This window comes from Diabrotica virgifera, chromosome 5, assembly GCF_917563875.1.
Source record: "Diabrotica virgifera virgifera chromosome 5, PGI_DIABVI_V3a".
In the NCBI taxonomy this organism is placed as follows: Eukaryota; Metazoa; Arthropoda; class Insecta; order Coleoptera; family Chrysomelidae; genus Diabrotica; species Diabrotica virgifera.
In genome coordinates, this window is record NC_065447.1 from 84,933,914 (window position 1) to 84,953,154 (window position 19,241).

Below are 19,241 nucleotides of genomic sequence, written 5' to 3' on the forward strand. Positions count from 1 at the left end.
AAAAAAATATCATTTATCACACAAAAAATTATTAATTCAGGTTCATATCATACAAAATTTAACACAAAATCGATGAAAATGTATCTATATACTCAATAACAAAAACAACTGGCTAATAAAATTCAATAATAGTATACATATTCGAAAAAAAAATTCAATAAAAATTCAAAAATAGCATATGCAAAAGTTAGATAAAAATATTCAAAATCAGTTCATATTTCAGGATTCGATAGAAATTTTTGGAAAAAATTCGATATTCCATAAAATATTCAAAAATAACCGTACTAAAAATCGAAATCGGATAGATTTTTCGAATAAATTCAATAAAAATTCAAAATTCAATAAAAATTCAAGAATAGCATATATAATAAACTTCTATAAAAATATTCAATTCAAAAATCACTTCATATTTCAAAATTTATAGATATTCTTAAAAAAAAATCGATACTTCATAAATTATTCAAAAATCAGCAAAGATAAATATTCAATGTTCAATAATAATATAAAACGAGGGAAGCATTTTTAATAAAGATAGACATTCTTACTTACATTTTATTTCCACTTTGTCTTTACACTGTCGCTCACTGGGTTTCCTGTCCATCTTCGCCGTCTCCGTTTCCAATTTGTTGCCGCCATCTCTGCTCCTTTCAGAAGACCTCCTCTAATCTGCAGGGTCGCCATGTATTAAATAGTGTGTTGTTACTGCCTTCTGGTTCTAATTAATTAAAAAGACTAAACACTTCTTACTATACACTATATTTTATTCACTGGTATCCAATATCTAAACAATAACATTAATGATTCATAGCGCCTCGCCTTACTACATACTAACTTCTAATAATTATTTGTATATCTATATCCATACTGATTGCTCAGCGTGTTTTTATACCTATCTGAACCATAACAAATATAGTTCAAGTTCACTCGTAATAAACATGTGATACAAACTATAAGCTATTGTTTTTATGTATGTTCAATACCCTAAAGGTTAATAACATCATATTTAAATTATGATTTATACAGAGGGTTCATAATATACCACACAGTCCACCTTAAGGCTTGCTTATGAGATCGAATGCACTCAAGTTTATTTCCCTTCCCCACTTCAAGATTGCAAAAATTTCTTCATGAAATATTTAAATCTGCTCCACTATCGAATATTTCTCGAACCTGGATGATACATTCTTTGCTGCACCCTTGGCTACTATACCATTGATGCATATGTCATTGTGGGTTAACCACCATGTTATAAATCCAATACAATATGTCTGGTATTAAACCCCACATTTTCCATGAGTGCGTCTGGCTACCATTCGCTTGATTATTCGTTCTATTTACTGATTCGAATTCTTCAATCCTTCTGAATTCCTCCTTTTAGTAAATTTCATGATTTTGAACATCTGCAGGCTTATATTAGGTCACATTATGTCATATTATCAACATTAAAGCCTGTCACATTATGTCTCTGATTGTGCCATTAAATTTGCCATAACTAGGTTGTCCACATAGCCCAGGACATGATGCCTAGCTGTCAGCCCATCCATTAGATGAAACTCTCCCCTGCGAATAACAGAGTCTGGCTACTTGCGTGGACACTGTATTCCCCCAACAGCGTTGCGTATATCACACGGCTCGTCAGAATGCAGTCTATCCATCTGCAGCTTATTTCGTCTATTCCTTTCTGACGAATCTCCCTTGTGATTGCTTCGTAGGAGGTGTTGTCGAATGCCCACTCTATATCGAGAAATGCTCCATCCTCTGTATGAGTTGTGTAGTGCCGTTTCTGTGGAGTATGTATGTGTTATATGGAGATGTATCGGACTTTCAACCAATACACCATTCCTAAAATGCCTGTTGAGCATTTTCTAGGATCTTCAGTATGAATGACATAGGACGTTAGTATAAGCCGTTGGGACTAAGCTTTTCCTGTCCGATTTTGGGATGTTTGGGTATAAAAGACACCGTTGTTAACCTCCAAGCTTTTGGTATATGCCTTAGACCTAATTTAGCCTGCAGTGTCGTACATAATTTTTGTACAGAAGGTCATTTCACTTTTGTAGAAATAGTGAATAAATCCCGTCCAGACCCGGTGATTTATATGGCTCAAATGAGTTTATGGCCCATTTGATTTTGTCCTGGTGTACCACTTCTTTTGCGATACGTCAGTTTTCCTTAGAAACATGGGTTATGATATTTAGTCCAGTCTGCCATGTATCTAGTGGTACCAGTTTTGTTTTAGACTCAGGAAAGTGCACCCTGAAAAGTTTTTCCAGGGTTTCTTTACCGTTCTGAGTGTATCCATCTGAATCCCTTTGAAGCTATGAAATACACACACCCAAACTTATATGGAATCATCTGATATTTCTTATTATTTCGTGCGAATTTAAAAAAACGAACACACGAAGTCAAACATAATTTCTTTTAAAGTAATTTAATAACAAATACGTAACAATTAAATAAAACAATAAAGTATTTAACAAACAAATTGAAACTAGTTGTTTTAAAGTCAATAGAATAAAAAATTTCAATGTAAAATTAATAATGTTTAAATTGTTTTTATTTATTTTTTTATTTTTTTAGTAGTCAGTGTTATCACCTCTATCTAGTCCTATGCAAGCTTTAGTTTGCGTGGGCACGCTCCTAATTAAATTTCAACATTTTGTTGTGGTAGGTTGCTCCATTCTTCAAGAGCAGCTTATACTAGCCGTGCGGTGTTTTGTGGATTGTCCCGGCGAGCTCTAATATTTCTTTTAAGCATATCCCACAAATACTCTATATGGTTAAGCTCGGGTGAGCAAGCAGTCCACTCCAAACAGGGGATACCTTTTGCTTCAATGATGCCTCTAGTCACTCTATTGGTATGTGGAGGTCCATTATCATGCATGAAAATTAAATTTTCTCCTGTTGTATCTCTCCAGAGCCTAACTAGAGGCTATCAACATACCTGTGAGCAGTTAAAGTTGATTGGCTGAAAATTAAAGGAGTTTTTTTACGGATCACAATTCCTCTCCAGAACATTATACTTTCCCTTGGATATTTGTGAACCGATCTGACAGTTTTCGTTCTTGCTTGTCTTTAGAGAGCGGAATATATGCAAAGTGCATATAGATGCATATATTGCATATTTTCAGACAACAAACACAACATTGCATATTTAAGCTAAACACGATTTATTTTGCATATTTTAAAAATAAATTATATAAAAGTTTAAAATTTTCCTCTCTTAGTTGGAATTTTATAACTTCGACATGAACGAGCTCGTTATTTATCTATCTATCGCTCATCTGGACTTTCCCATTACTACCTGAATTTAACAATTATGGGTGTTAGTAAAAAAATATTATTTTATTAGCGTAGCAAGTCGTAGGTACCTACCTGCTTTTAAGGGTCTAATAATTATTTTGTCAGTTCCCGGGTAACATTTGTTTAAAGTAAACGTTGTATCGTATTTAGTGTTTTTGAAGTGATTGGTATATATTAAATTTAAATATGTCTACCATTCAAAAAAGTGCTTGGATAAAGTGTTTTCCCGAGTTAAAGCTAAGTGGAGACAAAGTATTTTGCAAGGCCTGTTCCAAATCGTAAGTTACATTCATTTTCACATTTCATTTTTTAAATGAGAAACTGACAAACAAAAGCATCATGTCCCACAAAAGAAATTTTTCTGGAAAGAGTGTTTTTATTCGACAAATTCGCTTTTACTTCTATAAAGACGGACGTAGAGAGAAGCATCAAAATACAAAAATCCATCAAATTGTAGACAATTCCGCTTTTGTTCTTCAGCTTAAGGGGGGGGGGGGTATGGTTTGAAATCAACATATCAAGCACATTCTTGTGATTTTTTTTCGAATCTGTGGTAGAATTATTTTATTTTTAAATTAAATAAACATATTAGGTACAATTCAAAGAATATTTAAGAAAAAATTCAATCCAAAATATTGAAAAATAAGCCATTGGAGACAAATTTTGGCAGGCTGCTAAAAAAAAAATGGATTTTGCGGTGGACATCAGAACTCATCACTGGATCATACGAAACAAAAAATTCAAAAATATTTAATTAGCTTATGAGTTTCAGGAGGTAACAACGTCGAGTTTTTTTTATTTTTAATGATTTTTGAATTTTTAGTGTCACTTAGAAGCCAAAAATACGAAATTTTTGATAAAAATTTTGTGAAAACCAACAGATTTAATATTGTTGAACAAAAAATAAGCACAAAATGAAAAATATCTCGACGTTGTTACCTCACGAAATGTCTAAAGAAAATCTATGCAAAATTTCAGGTAGATCGGTCAAGTAGTTTTTCAGTTACAATGTCCACCGCATTTGAAAAAGCAGTTTTGAGAAAAATGCGTTTAAAGTTTTGACAACTGCATCTTAATCTTCTTATTTGTCTGCCAAATCGTAAAGTGATAAACATTGGAATGTGTTTTTTGAATTGTGGAGTAATCTACAAAAGAGAAGGCGAACAGTTGTTTAACGTTTCTCACTACGCTCAAGCGTGCTGGCGCGTAGCCGCGGCAAAGCGAGTCGAAGGTATTGATATTCAACACCCTGTATCTCTGGTAATTTTACTCCGATTATTTTGAAATTTTCAGAGAGTATTCTTGAAAGTATGCTCTTTTATTTGAAATAATAAAAAAAATTAAATATTTCAAACCATAGCCCCCCCTTAAGTAACGTACTTTGTTCTTTAAGTAACGTACAAATTGCTAAAGAACTTATGTTCATAAAAGTTAATTTTAGTTTTTTACCAGATCTAATAAAGTCATTAGAACAAAGGAATTTACAATTAAGTAATTCGGTTAATCTTGTTAACACTTTTTCTGCTCATTGTCAAAAACTTCCCGGAAATACAGGGATTACAATTAGAAATAAATTAAAAAATGTTTTAGAAAAAAATGAGGGCTTCGATTTTTTGAGGAAAGTTGTACGTATTTTTGAAGGCAACTTTTCTGAAGATCTTACGACTTAATATATTGTTTTATTTTTGAGTACTTTTAATATGCATTTGCATATTTAGACAAATTTAGAAAAATACCTGCATATTTGTAGTAAATGTAATGCATATATATGCGCATATTTTGGTAATGTTGTGTTGCATATATTTCGCTCTCTACTTGTCTTCTTCGACCTCTAAGTACACGATTTCTTGGGTCATCTGATTTTACAATAATCCTGACTTTTTCTGGAAATAGCACATTTTGGCAATTCCCAATGTTCCAGTTTTGATGGGTAATACATCAATTTAGGCGATGAATCTTGTGCTGCCTGGATAACTCGGAAATTCATAACTGTCTTCAGCTGTATACTTCTTGGCATGAATTCTTCTTCTTATCGTTTCAACTGAAAAAGTTACACTTGTAGCTTCCAAAAGCTGCCTTTGGAGCTGCAGGTGAGAAATGGTTGGGTGTTTTCCAGCTGATTGGACAATTAAACGATCTTGGCGAGCCCTTATTATTTTTTGGCGATATGGTGGTACTCCACCCTCAGGAACGTCCCATGTTAGTTGTGGTAGTTACCCCCTATGATAGGGGTTGATGAAGTAGACACTATTTGCTGAATACTTATTTATTTATAATACTCTAAATACCACAGTAACTAGTTGGTGCGTTTGGAAATCTAACTGTCTAATAATGTATCTGAATCACGAATGATAATTGATAATAGAATGAAATAGAATGATCCGCGATGCTTTGCTGTAACTATAAATAAACTAGAAAAGTGTTGCACTCGTGTTGAGCAATCGGTGTCACCTCATTATTTAACAACAAACGTGATGTTTATTTTGTAAGACATTTAAAAATTAAATGAATATGTGTTGCTCTTATTTTGGATGCTGATAATCCTGTACATCCTTACCCTTCCGGAAAAAAATTTTCTAACTACCGACAAAGAAGAAAATTTTTCTAGACAACGCCACCAACCGATTATTCTGTTTTAATCAATACAAAATTAAATATTTATTATATAAGTAAATACAAAGAAAAAAATGTTCGTTATCAACATTGTTCTTGTTTCACTTGTCACTCACTGTGTCCTCCGACTGTAAGCATATAGTCTATTCTTATGTATTTCCTTGATTTTATTGTTTTCCATTTTGATCTTACAATTAACGTTATTTACCTCTGTTATTGTGAAGGGGCCTACATAAATACTATCAAACTTACCATTCTCTTCTCTTTTTACCAGGACTAGATCTCCTATTTTAAAGTGTTGTGGTGTCGCTTCGTGCTTATTCTTTTCTTGCCGCTCTTTTTTGTGCTTCAGTAAGAACGTTCTAGCTCTCTCGTGTGCGCATTGTAGTTTGTATCGTAACTCATTGTAGTAGGCATCTGTATTGTAACATGGTTGGACCTCCCGTGTAAGGTCTTCTGGTAGGTTAACTTTCCTGCCATACATCAATTCAAAGGGCGTGTAACCATGATACGCGTTAGGGGTTGTATTGTAGCAGTATGTGAACATTCTGCAACACACATCCCAATTTTCCGTCTTCATCTATGAATGCTCTTACGTACTCGTTTAATGTTCTGTGCAGTTTCTCACAACTTCCAATTCCAATGGACTGTGGGTGGTATGCCGTTGAAAAGTTGTGCTCTGTTTTTAGTAGCTTTGTTAGTTCCTGCATTACTTCGTTTTTATATTATGTGCCTTGATCTGTTCTTATTTGTTTCATGAGTCCGTATGTTGATATAAAATGATCGAAAATTCCACGGGCTATTGTCTCAGCTTCTTTATTGCACACGGGTATACTTACCGCGTATTTCGTAAGTTCACACAACATTGTCATACAGTATCTATTGCCTTCATTACTTTTAGTGTATGGACCTATCGTATCTATGTATACTATGCCCCCTGGTTTGGAAGAAGTGGCCGATATCACGAATTCCTCGACATGTGTTCTTTTCGGTTTGTTAATTTGACATTTATGACATTATTTAAAGTATTTTCTTACGTCTTTTTCCAAATTTTTCCATCTGAATCTTGCTTTTAGCTTTTTTATTAGTCTATTATTTCCTACGTGTCCTCCAAACATCGGGTGATTATGATATTCCTCTATTAATCTGTGTTTTTTTTTGTCATCTTCTATTGTTTCTGGTACTTCACATATGTATATTTCTACATTTTTCAATATTTTGTTTCCTTCTTTCAGGCGCGGATCCAAGGGGGTCAATGGGGTCAATTGTCCCCTCCTTGAGACTTCACCTGGTGTCGCCTTTTTTTAAGAAAGAGATAATTACAATTGATAATCAATAGTGAGTTTTGTGTCCTGTTGACAACTGAATAACGGAATGAAACATAAAACAGGATTCCTTCTCCAAAGTACGTGTTCTCGGTCTTACTGTATGGTGTGGAGTCTTGGACTGTGAATAAAATCGATCTACTTACCTAAATCGCCTTGAGGATTTCGAAATGTGGTTCTATAGAAAAATTTTAAAAGTATCTAGGGTGAAGAAGATTCGAAACTCCACAATATTAGAACGTCTCAGCAAGACTACTGAGCTTATAGAAGGCACCAAGAAGAGAAAACTGGAGTATTTTGGACATGTAATGAGAAGTTTCAAATATAGGCTGCTACAAAATATTATGCAAGTGAAAATAGAAGGCAAACGCAGTCCAGGACGAAAAAGCACTTCGTAGTTGATTTGGGGTGGCAGTGAATAAAATTAAGATAGCTACGATAATAACCAACATTGTGAAAGGACATGGTACATGAAGAAAAATTAAGTAACAGCCCATACCGAAAAAGAATCCTGCGTACGAGAGTGACGAGAAAATTTTTTTTTCATTGCCCCCTCCTTGCAAGGTTGCTGTATCCGCCGTTGCCTTCTTTAATAAATTCATCAATTGTGTACAATTTAAAAATAATATCATTTACGTATATCTTTACTTTACGTACTGCATTCTCTACCGCCAGCTTATCAAGCTGTGCCAACATTTGATTTAAATCGAAATGATTGAGTCCTGTGGCTATGCTCTTGCTGCATTTTATTTTGTTTTTGGCCCTAATGCTCAGTCTTGGTGAGATCAGTTCTGCTCCAAAAGACAAAATTGGTAGTCTATGCGGCTCTAAATTATTTAGTACCTTTATTACTATTTGTTTGGGGGCTTCCGGCTGTAGTGTGAGTTTACTTTCTGCCTTCGTTTGCCTTGATTCTTTTTCCTTTTCTTTTGCTTGAGCTCGTGTTATAACTAGTATATGAGTGTTGTCTATGTATAAGTTCTTTAGTTGATGCAATGCTATTCTTGAAAGGCTGTTGCGTAGTTATTTTTCCCTGTTATATACTCTATTTCGAAATCGTATTCCTCTAAATCTAATCTGATCCTCGTGAGTTTTGAGGTTGGTTCCTTCCCTTCATTGAAAATAAATGCGTTAGTAGTTTATGATCCGTTTTACTAAAAATGTTTCCCTTGCTTTATTTTTAAGCTTTCCTATTTCCTGTGACCTAGCGTAGGTTTTGGACAGAACGCCCTGTGTTACGCATAGCTCTACAGCTATGTCCCTCTGAGAACATTACTTTCTCCACAAGACCAATATCTTTCCCCGTTGTAAGTTCTATATCCCCACATGAGGCATATTTTCGTTTTTGGACGCAAAAGTTAGTTTATTTATTTTCGTCCAATTTGCAACTCAAGCAAATAACCTACACCGTACCGAGCTGTACTATCTGATTGTCTTATCGATTTGTTTATTTTCAATAAAAACCTTTATCCTTCTCAACAATAACAAGTTTTTTTCAAAAGAAATAAATATTGCTTTGAAATACATGGTGATTCCATATAAGTTTGGGTGTGTGTATTATCTGAGCAAAAAATCAATAGGAATAAAACTTCTATGTACGATAACAATTACAGCAATAATATTTAAAAATAAATAGCGAAATAACAGTGAGAATACTAATTTATTGATTATTTGTTTTGAATGAAAATCAATCACAGGTTCAGTTGAAAATACGTTTATTTTGATGTTTCGATTTCCACTTCGAAAATTGAATATTTAATAAAAGCTTTTAAGTTGTACTATGAGACAGATTTCAGAAGCCGAAATCGAACCGTCAGAATAAAGGTATTTTTAACTGAAATTGTGGTTAATTTCCATTAAATATAATTAATGGTAATAAAATGTCACAAGAAAATAGCTTTTCAATAATAATTTCTTGATTGTGTTTGCATAGGTCATAGAGTATTTAATAAGTTTAGATCATGATGATATTGAAACTTTGTAATTACCGATCTTTACCCCTGTTTACATCAAATCTGTGTTATATATCAATAAGCGTATTGTCAACTCAGACGACTAGGTAAATGAAGAGGAGCTGGACTACACAGATGATTACAACTTAGTGATTGGTCAGGGAATTCAAAGCGAGGACCTAGGCAATATTTTTGATTTTGTACTGTACTGGAAATCGATCCCACATCACTCGACACTCGACATCAAAGGCGGATACGCTCACCTCTGAGCTACCTAGGCTGCGTAATTGCCAGTAGAAATTGATATCGTTTCAGGGCCGTTAAAATAACCGGTGACAGATGGATGACAAAATAACTAATTCGTGGGTAGCGGGGTAGCTTATGTCGAATAAATCAAAACAATACAAATACTTGAAGATAGTAGCATCCAGTTTTAAGATAACAGCATTTTGTTTTTGATCTAAATTTTCTGCAGAAATAGACTCAGTAATAAATTTATGGGAAGATAATAGTGGAGTCACTGAAGGTGGATATGAACTATTACCTCCGATTTCGTTGAACCTCCATCGATTTGCATGAACATTGGTGAGTGGTTAGAGGATATCTCAAGGAACAAAGGTGACATGGTGCCAACTTGCGCTTTTACCCTGGGGGTGGATGCCACCCCTTCTCGGGGGTGAAAATTATTTTATTAAAAATAATTCCATAAGTCGATAGAGGGACAAATTATAAGCAAAATTTGTCATATGAAGGTATTAAAATAAATCAACACTTTTTGAGTTATTAAAGACCAAAGATTTTATTTTTTCGTAAAAAAATGCATGTTTTAAATCGGGTTTTCACGTATAAATAAAAACTACAAGCTTTTACAAAAAAAGTCGTTATTACTGAAATTAAAGACAATAAAAAACTGAATACATTCCTTATATAAAGAACTAAACTATGGTTAATTCAAAGTGAGTTATTGGCAATTTTCATGAAAATCGATGGAGGTTCAACGAAATCGGAGGTGAAAACCTGCAGTGACTGCACTATAATAATATTATGTTTGTGTCATGATTTAATATTGTCATATAGAGGCATGACGCCGCGCCGTGCATTCCAACTCCGACATTTTATAACATTTACGCATAACAAGAGGCAGCATACAATTTCGGCCTTTCCTTTAAATTTATACTTTATGATTAATACTAAGTTGCATTTGAATTTATTATCAACAAAAATAATAAAAAGGAAAAAGGAAAAAGACAGACACAAGTTGGTTTAACAGGTTTATTTAATAGAATTATGGAAGTGGGATAAATGCCAGATGAATACAGAAAACGTATATTAAAACCCATTTACAAAAACAAGAGAGATATACAACAATGCACAAACTACAGGTCCATAAAACTACTTAGTCAGACCATGAAACTATGGGAAAGGGTAATTGATAAACGGATATGTGAAGAATTAAAAATGTAAATTACATTAAAAGATAGCTAATAGAAAAATACAGGAATAAAAAATCAAACACTATGATGGTATACACTGATATTTCGGAAGCATATGACACAGTTCTTCGAAAGATTTTGTGGTGGGAGCTCATGAAGGAAGTAGTTCCCGGTGAGTGTGTGAACAATATGAGGGGGTAGCAACTAGTGTTAGGACATGTGTGGAAGAGACTGATTAATTTCATGTAAAAGTAGGATTCCAGCGGGGCTCGGTATTTTCGCTCGGAAAATTCTATAAAATTGCCATAAGACCAACTATAAAAAGAGAAAGGAAGAATGAGGATATTACAGGAAGGCTAGAGGTTGCACTTAAGGTTAAGATGGTTCAGGTATGTTCAACGTCGAGACGTTAATCACATAATATCAAGAATTGAAATAATTTAAAAAATCAAAAATCCACGAGGAAAATAAAATTCATGTAGCTGGCTGTATACCATAAATCACAAAAAAAAGAGTGGATCCTTTGTAAAAGGTATATTTAAAATAGGTTTACATCACATTAACAAAACGTTTTCGGATGTACTAGTACACTTTAGAAGACCAAAAATAATCATTTTTTTCAAAAAATTTTTTCTCAGAACCTTCATTAAAAATGAACATAAAACTTTTTACATATTAATATTTAACTCTTAGAGAGTACAAAAAATATATCTTTTTCATTTAAAGACGTGCACTAATATTGTAGAGGGCGCAAAATAAAGTCGATACCTAGAAAAATGATGGCGGACAGTTAATCTCAGGATTGGGATATATGAAACAAAAAAAAAATCGTACTGCATTTGAAAAAGGAAGGTTTCTTACGTGACAATTTACCACAATTTGACCAAAAAATAAAAAATAAATATTTTTTAACCATGAAAAACTAAAGAAAAACAGGCGATTTTTTCACAAAATTTTTTTCAAATTTCCGTAAAATCTTTTTTTTGCGGAATTTTTCACTAACGGTGGTAAATTGTCACGTAAGTGACCTTCCTTTTTCAAATGCAATACGATTGTTTTGTTTCAGAAATCCCAATCCTGAGATTAACTGTCCGCCATCTGAACTACTTTTTTTTGAGGCCTCGATTCGCCCTCTACAATATTAGTGTATGTCCATAAATGAAAAAAGATATATTTTTTGTATTCTCTAAGAGTTAGATATTAATATGTAAAAAGTTTGTTGTTAATTTTTAATAAGGGTTCTGAGAAAAAAATCTTGAAAAAATGCTTATTTTTGGTCTTCTACAGCAGGGGTCACCAATTAGTTTCCCTGAGGGTCCGGTTCGAAAACCTATGACACTTCCGGGGTCCGGATTTATGCTGCCTGTGTCTAACTGTTCTGATTCGGTTTCTTTGTGGATTCTTGTTAAAAAATATCCCCTATAAACAAATCAGAAGGGTACCGGACGAAATTTTTGGGCAGAAATTGTTTAATATATTTTTTAACTAATTCAAAACATCACGTTTTTTGCCCGCGAAAATAGGTTTTTAGCATTTTTGGGCCATCTTAAATAAAAAAAATCTGTCATTTTATAGAGATTTCAAGCATCGCTAATGCATATTTTCACATTTTTCAGATTTTAGATCGCTTAAAACTCGAAAACTATCAACTTTTCAGTTGGGGTTTTTTTTAGGGGCAAAAAAGTAATTTTGAATTTATTTAAAAAATTGTTTCAGCCGGCACCCTTCTGAATTCTGATTTGTTTAAAGGGGACATTTTTGAACAGGAATCCGCAAAGAAATCGAGTCAGAAACATTTTTCATACGAAAGTGGCCTCACACATGGACTAATATGGAAAGGAAAACTAATAATATCTGATTCTTTTTTGGTTACTGTATGCTTTTCTGTAAGTTTTCCTGGTACAATAAGTAAAATATAAATCATTGTGTATTGTTTTGACGTTAGTATCAGTATATTTTGAAAACAGCAGTATTGTAAATTATTACTGTGAATATTTTAAAAATTAGGAATTTATATTTTGAATGTTCATGAAATTGTTAGACATCTTAAATTTTGTAGAAAGGAAACTGAGGAATTTAAAATAAATAATCATAGTACAAAATTCTAATTAACATGTTTTCTTTTCTACATTAGTTTCAATGCAATTTGTTTGTTGCAAACTTATTAAATCTAAGAATTATTTTAATTAAATGCACATCTGAACTTAACATTTAGTAGAGAGGAAATTAATATAAAAACGCACATGACAATTTTATACAGGGTGTTTCATTGGGAAACGGAAGTACTTTAATGGTGAATAGAGGTCACCAAGGCGGTTCTAGATATACTAAATTTTTTGCCCTAGCGACTTTTATATCCGAGTTACAGGGTGTTTTATCGATTTTGCTCATTTCTTTCCTAAGCCATAACTTTAGAACTACCCTGTATATTTTTTTAACATTTGGTACACATATCTCTCATTCAAACCCCAAACGACCGACATACTAATCACAAGAAAAATCCAGGTCCGTATTAACAAAAAATTATAAAATAATTGTGACCTTAAAACAACACCCTGTATATTGAAATTTTGAAAATCTGTTTGCATATTTGAAAAGAGCACAAAAAACTAAGTCTAATAGTTCGCTTCGATTTTTCGGCCAGACAATTTTTTGACTATAATTTTGAAATTATATTGAATTTTTTTAAGAACTCCACATTAAAAAGCAGGTATTATTAACTTTTAATTATAAATTATTAAATTTATTGAATAAATACTCATTTTGAAATGAATCAATATTTATTTACCACATTGGAAAGACCCAATTATTAATCACAAGAAAATCCAGGTCAGGATTAACAAAAAAACATAAAGTAATTGTGACCTTGAAACAACACCCTGTATATTGACATTTTCAAAAATGGTTTGCACATTTGAAAAGACCACAAAAATCCGAGTTTATCGATTCATTTTTATTTTTTGTGCAAAAATTTATTAACTTTAATTTTGAAATTAAATATATTCAAATTTTTAAGAACCCTGAAATTAATAGGCGGGTTTTTAAAGCACTTTTATTAATAAATCATTCAAGTCAATGAATAAATACTAATTTTAATAATAATCAGTTATTATTTACAGCATTAGAAGGACTTACTTACTAATCACAAGAAAAATCCAGGTCCGTATTAACAACAAAATACAAAGTAATTGTGACCTTGAAAAAACACCCTGTATATTGAAATTTTTAAAATACGTTTGCACACCTGAAGAGAGCACGAAAAACTAAGTTTAATGTCCCGCTTTAATTTTTTGTGTAGAAAATTTAATGACATTACTTTTGAAATTATATCGAAATTTTTATTATGAGTTCCCAGAGTTCTTAAAAATTTCGACATAATTTCAAAATTAAATTCATTAAATTGTCTGGCCAAAAAATTTAGGCTAATGATTAAACTTAGTTTTTTGTGCTCTTTTCATACCTATGTGTAAAGGATTTTGAAAATTTCAATATACAGGGTGTTGTTTCAAGGTTACAATTACTTTATATTGTTTTGTTAATCCGGACCTGGATTTTTGTTGTGATTTGGAAGTGGGTCATTCGAATCGCGTAAATAAGTTTTGATTATTTTTAAAATAGGTATTTATTTAATAACTTTAATAATTTATTGTTTAAAGTGCTTTAAAAATCTGCTTTTTAATTTCAGTGTTCTTAAAATTATCAATATATTTAATTTCAAAATTGAAGTCATTAAATTAAAGCAAACCGATAAACTCAGATTTTTGTGGTCTTTTCAAATGTGCAAACAAATTTTGAAAATTTCAATATACAGGGTGTTGTTTCAAGATCACAATTACTTTATTTTTTTTTTTGTTAATCCGGACCTGGATTTTTCTTGTTATTATTAGTTGGGTCGTTCCAATGTGGTAAATAAGTATTGATTAATTTTAAAATAAGTATTTATTCAATAGCTTTAATAATTTATAATTAAAAGTTAATAATACCTTCTTTTTAATGTTCTTAAAAAATTCAATATAATTTTAAAATTAAAGTCATCAAATTGTCTGGCCGAAAAATTGAAGCGAAAGATTATACTTAGTTTTTTGTGCTCTTTTCAAATATGCAAACAGATTTTCAGAATTTCAATATACAGGGTGTTGTTTTAAGCTCACAATTACTTTATAATTTTTTGTTAATCCGTACCTGGATTTTTCTTGTGATTAGTATGTCGGTCGTTTGGGTTTTGGATGAGACACATCTGTACCAAATATCAAAAAAATATACAGGGTGGTTCTAAAGTTATGGCTTAGGAAAGAAATTGGCAAAATCGATAAAACACCCTGTAACTCGGTTATAAAAGTCGTTAGGGCAAAAAATGTAGTATACCTAGAACCGCCTCGGTGACCTCTATTCACAATTAAAGTATTTCCGTTTCCCAATGAAACACCCTGTATTACAGCTTACTTAATTTCAAAATTAATGATTAGTAAGTATAACAATAAGGGGGAAAACTCTTTACAAAATTAAATTATCAGAGAGAAAAATGACATTTTTTATGTATAACCTGTCTGAATTTTGGAGTGAGTTTAGTTCAACTGAGTCTCATTGGGGAGTTGAGATATTCATCTGTTAAGTGAGAGCTCTACCGATTTTTAATAAAGTTCATTCTTGATAAAGCGGCTTTGCACACAAGTTGAGCCAAACATAGTACACAATTTCATGGCCAAACATTTTCAAAATTTCCAAACACTAGGTATATTCTGAATTTATTGACGGTCCGCACAAAACTAAAATCACGGTCCGGATGCGGACCGCGGTCCGCTAATTGGTGACCCCTGTTCTAAAGTGTACTAGTACCTTAAAAAGTTTTCGGATCATCAGTGTTAAAAGCCCTAAAATAATAAGTATAACTAAGAAGAAACCTTTTAAATGTTACAAATTATTAAATGGTATTGGATGTTGCAATATATTGGATGTTGCAAATATATTGGATGTTGCAATTATTATTAACAATATGTAGTACCATTTAATAATTTGTAACATTTAAAAGGTTTTTACCCAAACCTTTTTTGGTGGCTCACGCATGCATCCTATTGTAAGTATGACCTCTGCCAATCTTTAACCTTAGTCAACTTTTAAAACATTTTTCCTTAATTAATTAGGTTACACTTAATATTTTAGGGCTTTTAACACTGATGATGAATTTTTTAATCCGAAAACGTTTTGTTAATATGATGTAACCCTTATTAGAGTCTTTTAAATATACCTTTTACAAAGGATCCAGTATCAAAGTCCTGGTGGGAGAGACTTAGGTGGGACATGTCAGAAAAGAAATTGATATTAGTATGACCCAAGATAGAAACTTATGGAGGAATGTATTTAGGGAAGCTCTTTGATCATCCTTACTAATTCTTTTTATCACTTTTTATTTACTCACGAAGAAAAAATAGTAGTCAAAAAGATCTGAAAATAGAACAAACACTACAGAAAATACTGGAGAGATTAACTAACCTAGACGGCGGTATAACGGCCGAATAGAATATAGCACCAAAGGAGCTATACCCAAAAGACTTGGTAATGGCGGGTAGTTTACGAATAGTAGAATGGAATGCAAATGGCATCTTGAAACATCAGCAAGAACTACAAGCCATACTAGATATAGAGAAAATAGACATATGCCTAATTTCTGAAACCCATTTTATGAATGAGTCATATATTAGATTTAGGGGTTATAAAACTTATCATACTACTCACCCTGATAATGCAGCCAAAGGAGGTAGTGCAGTAATAATCAAAGAAAATATTATTCACTATCAGGAAATGGGATACAGAACTCAAGAATTTCAGTCCACATCAGTAAAAATTAAATGTAAAAACTATGAGGTAATTGTCACAGCGGTTTACTGTCCGCCAAGACATGCTATCAAGAAAAATCAATATGTAGATTTCCTGACCAGTCAAGGACATAGATTTATCCTTGGAGGAGACTTCAATGCAAAACGTACGCATTGGGGGTCACGACTGACTACCACCAAAGGGAAAGAATTTTTGGAAGCAATGAAATACATAAAATGCGACGCAATATCAACGGGAAAGCCAGCATACTGGCCTACTGACACAAATAAAATCCCAGACCTTATCGACTTATTTGTAGTCAGAAATATTTCAACAAGTTACATAGAGATAGAACCGGCATTGGATATGAACTCGGACCATTCTCCAATTATTCTCACACTCAGTGACACTGTTATCAAAAAAGAAAGACCTCCTAGACTTGTTAACAAAAATACTGACTGGAAAAGTTTCCAGATAGACCTTGAAGAGAAGATTAACATCTCGTTTCCATTAAGAACCGTTGATCAACTAGAGGCAGAAGTAGAACTACTTAATAAAAATGTACAACAAGCTGCTTGGAACAACAGCAAGAACAGTGTCGAAAGGATAACAGGAAATAACTTCCCGAAAGAAATCAGAGAAATGATAACCGAAAAAAGAAAACTGAGACGCAAGTGGCATCAGTCTAGAGCACCAGTTGATAAAACTAGATTAAATAATGCCACACAAAAATTAAAAAGAGAAATTCAAAAAATTAAAAACGAATCCGTTAGCATCTACCTAAGTGAACTATCAAATGATAGCGCTACTGTTTACTCATTGTGGAAGGCTACCAAACGATTAAAAAGGCCAATCTTACAGAATCCACCAATTAGAAATACTAATGGTAGCTGGGAAAGAAGCAATATACAAAAGGCCAACAGGTTTGCTGATCACCTAGAAAATACTCTTCAACCAAATGAAGAACAAGAAATAATTAACTGGGAGCTCCCTGATCAAGATGAAATGGAGATTAGCCCTGTAACTCCAAAAGAAGTATATAAAATATAAATCCAAAGAAAGTTCCTGGATTTAATCTGATTACTGGGGAAGTGTTAAAGCAACTTCCAAGGAAAGCTATAATAAAATTAAAACATAAATGCTTCCTTTAGGCTGAGGTATGTACCAAAGATATGGAAGGTGGCAGAAATTATAATGACACTAAAACCAGGAAAACCTCCACAAGAAGCTTCTTCATATAGGCCTATTTCACTGTTACTTTCTTCTTCTTTAAGTACCGTGCCCAAATTTTTAGGCGTGGGTAGCTTCCATAACAATTTACCGATATCGTTCTCGATCTTGTGCGGCATGTAACAATTGTTACCTGTCATGTCTAAATTATATGAAAAACTACTATTGAAGAGACTAAAACCGATTATAGAGGAAAAAAATCTAATTCCTAATCATCAGTTTGGGTTTAGAGAAAACCACTCAACGATAGATCAGATGCATAGAATAAAAGATATAGTAGAAAAAGCTTTAGAAGAAGGAAAAGTCTGTTCTGCAATTTTCCTCGATGTAGCGCAGGCTTTTGGCAAAGTGTGGCATGACGGATTATATCATAAAATGAGATGCTACTTACCAAAACAATATTCTGAACTACTAGAATCATATATATCCGACAGATACCTTCGAGTTAAAACTGAGGAAGCATATTCAGAATTAATAGAAATTAAAGCTGGAGTTCCACAAGGAAGTGTCCTGGGGCCAGTGCTATACCTGCTCTATACCAGTGATATTCCATCATTAGAACCTAACACAATTGCGACATTTGTAGACGACACATGCATTCTAGCAGTCGGACAAAACCACGAGGAAGCAGCAACCATGCTACAGAATTCTGTTAAACAAATTAACATCTGGACCAGGCGATGACGTATCAAATTAAATGAAACAAAATCTGTTCATGTCAATTTTACTAACAAAAGAGAACAACATATCTCAGTTAGTATAAATAAAAACCAAATACGAACGACGAAGTAGTTTTCATATAAGTTTTCAATTTAAAAATCTTTTAGTAATATTTTTAATATTTACAATATTAATAATTTACTATTAGGATTGAAAACTACTTCGTCTTTCAATGCCAGATGGCGCTAGCCACCTACTATCATCACTTCAGTTGCAATGGGTGGGAAAACCTCTCGATACGAATCAGTTAAAATATGGAGAACAGTGCCTACGTTCCTTCCGATGAAGGCTCCAATAAGAGCCGAAAATCGCGATTAAAGGGACTGGACTGCACTCCGTATTCTAATTGAAAAGTAAGATTGTTTTGCCTTCGCATTGCAACTGAATAAAAATGGTATACATTTTTATTTTATTTAAAAACCAAATACCTTATTCAAATACGGCAAAATATTTGGGTATGACATTAGATTACAAGCTACGTTGGAAAGCGCATATTAAGAAAAAAAACGGAAGAATTAGAAATTAAGTTCAGAAAGATGTACTGGTTGATGGGAAAAAATCCACTCTGTCTACTTATAACAAATTGTTATTGTATAAGCAAGTCCTTAAACCGATATGGACATATGGGATACAGCTATGGGGCTGTACAAAAGAAAGTAACATCCAAATTATACAACGATATCAGAATAAAGTATTAAGGAACATCGTCAAAGCTCCATGGTACTTCAGAAACTGTGATCTTCATCGAGACCTCCAGATGGATACGGTTATCCAGACAATAAGTAAGTTTGCCGAGAGTCATGAACAAAGGCTCTCAAACCATGTGAATGTCGAGGCCATCAATCTCCTAG

The 19,241-nt window shown here is 32.9% G+C and overlaps 1 protein-coding gene across 3 annotated transcripts in view; it reads left to right on the top strand.

Moving 5' to 3' along the window:
• The window catches only part of LOC114324206 (ankyrin repeat and SAM domain-containing protein 1A-like), a 351,154-nt gene that overhangs the window by 285,391 nt on the left and 46,522 nt on the right, over positions 1-19,241 (top strand). The window lies entirely within an intron of this gene.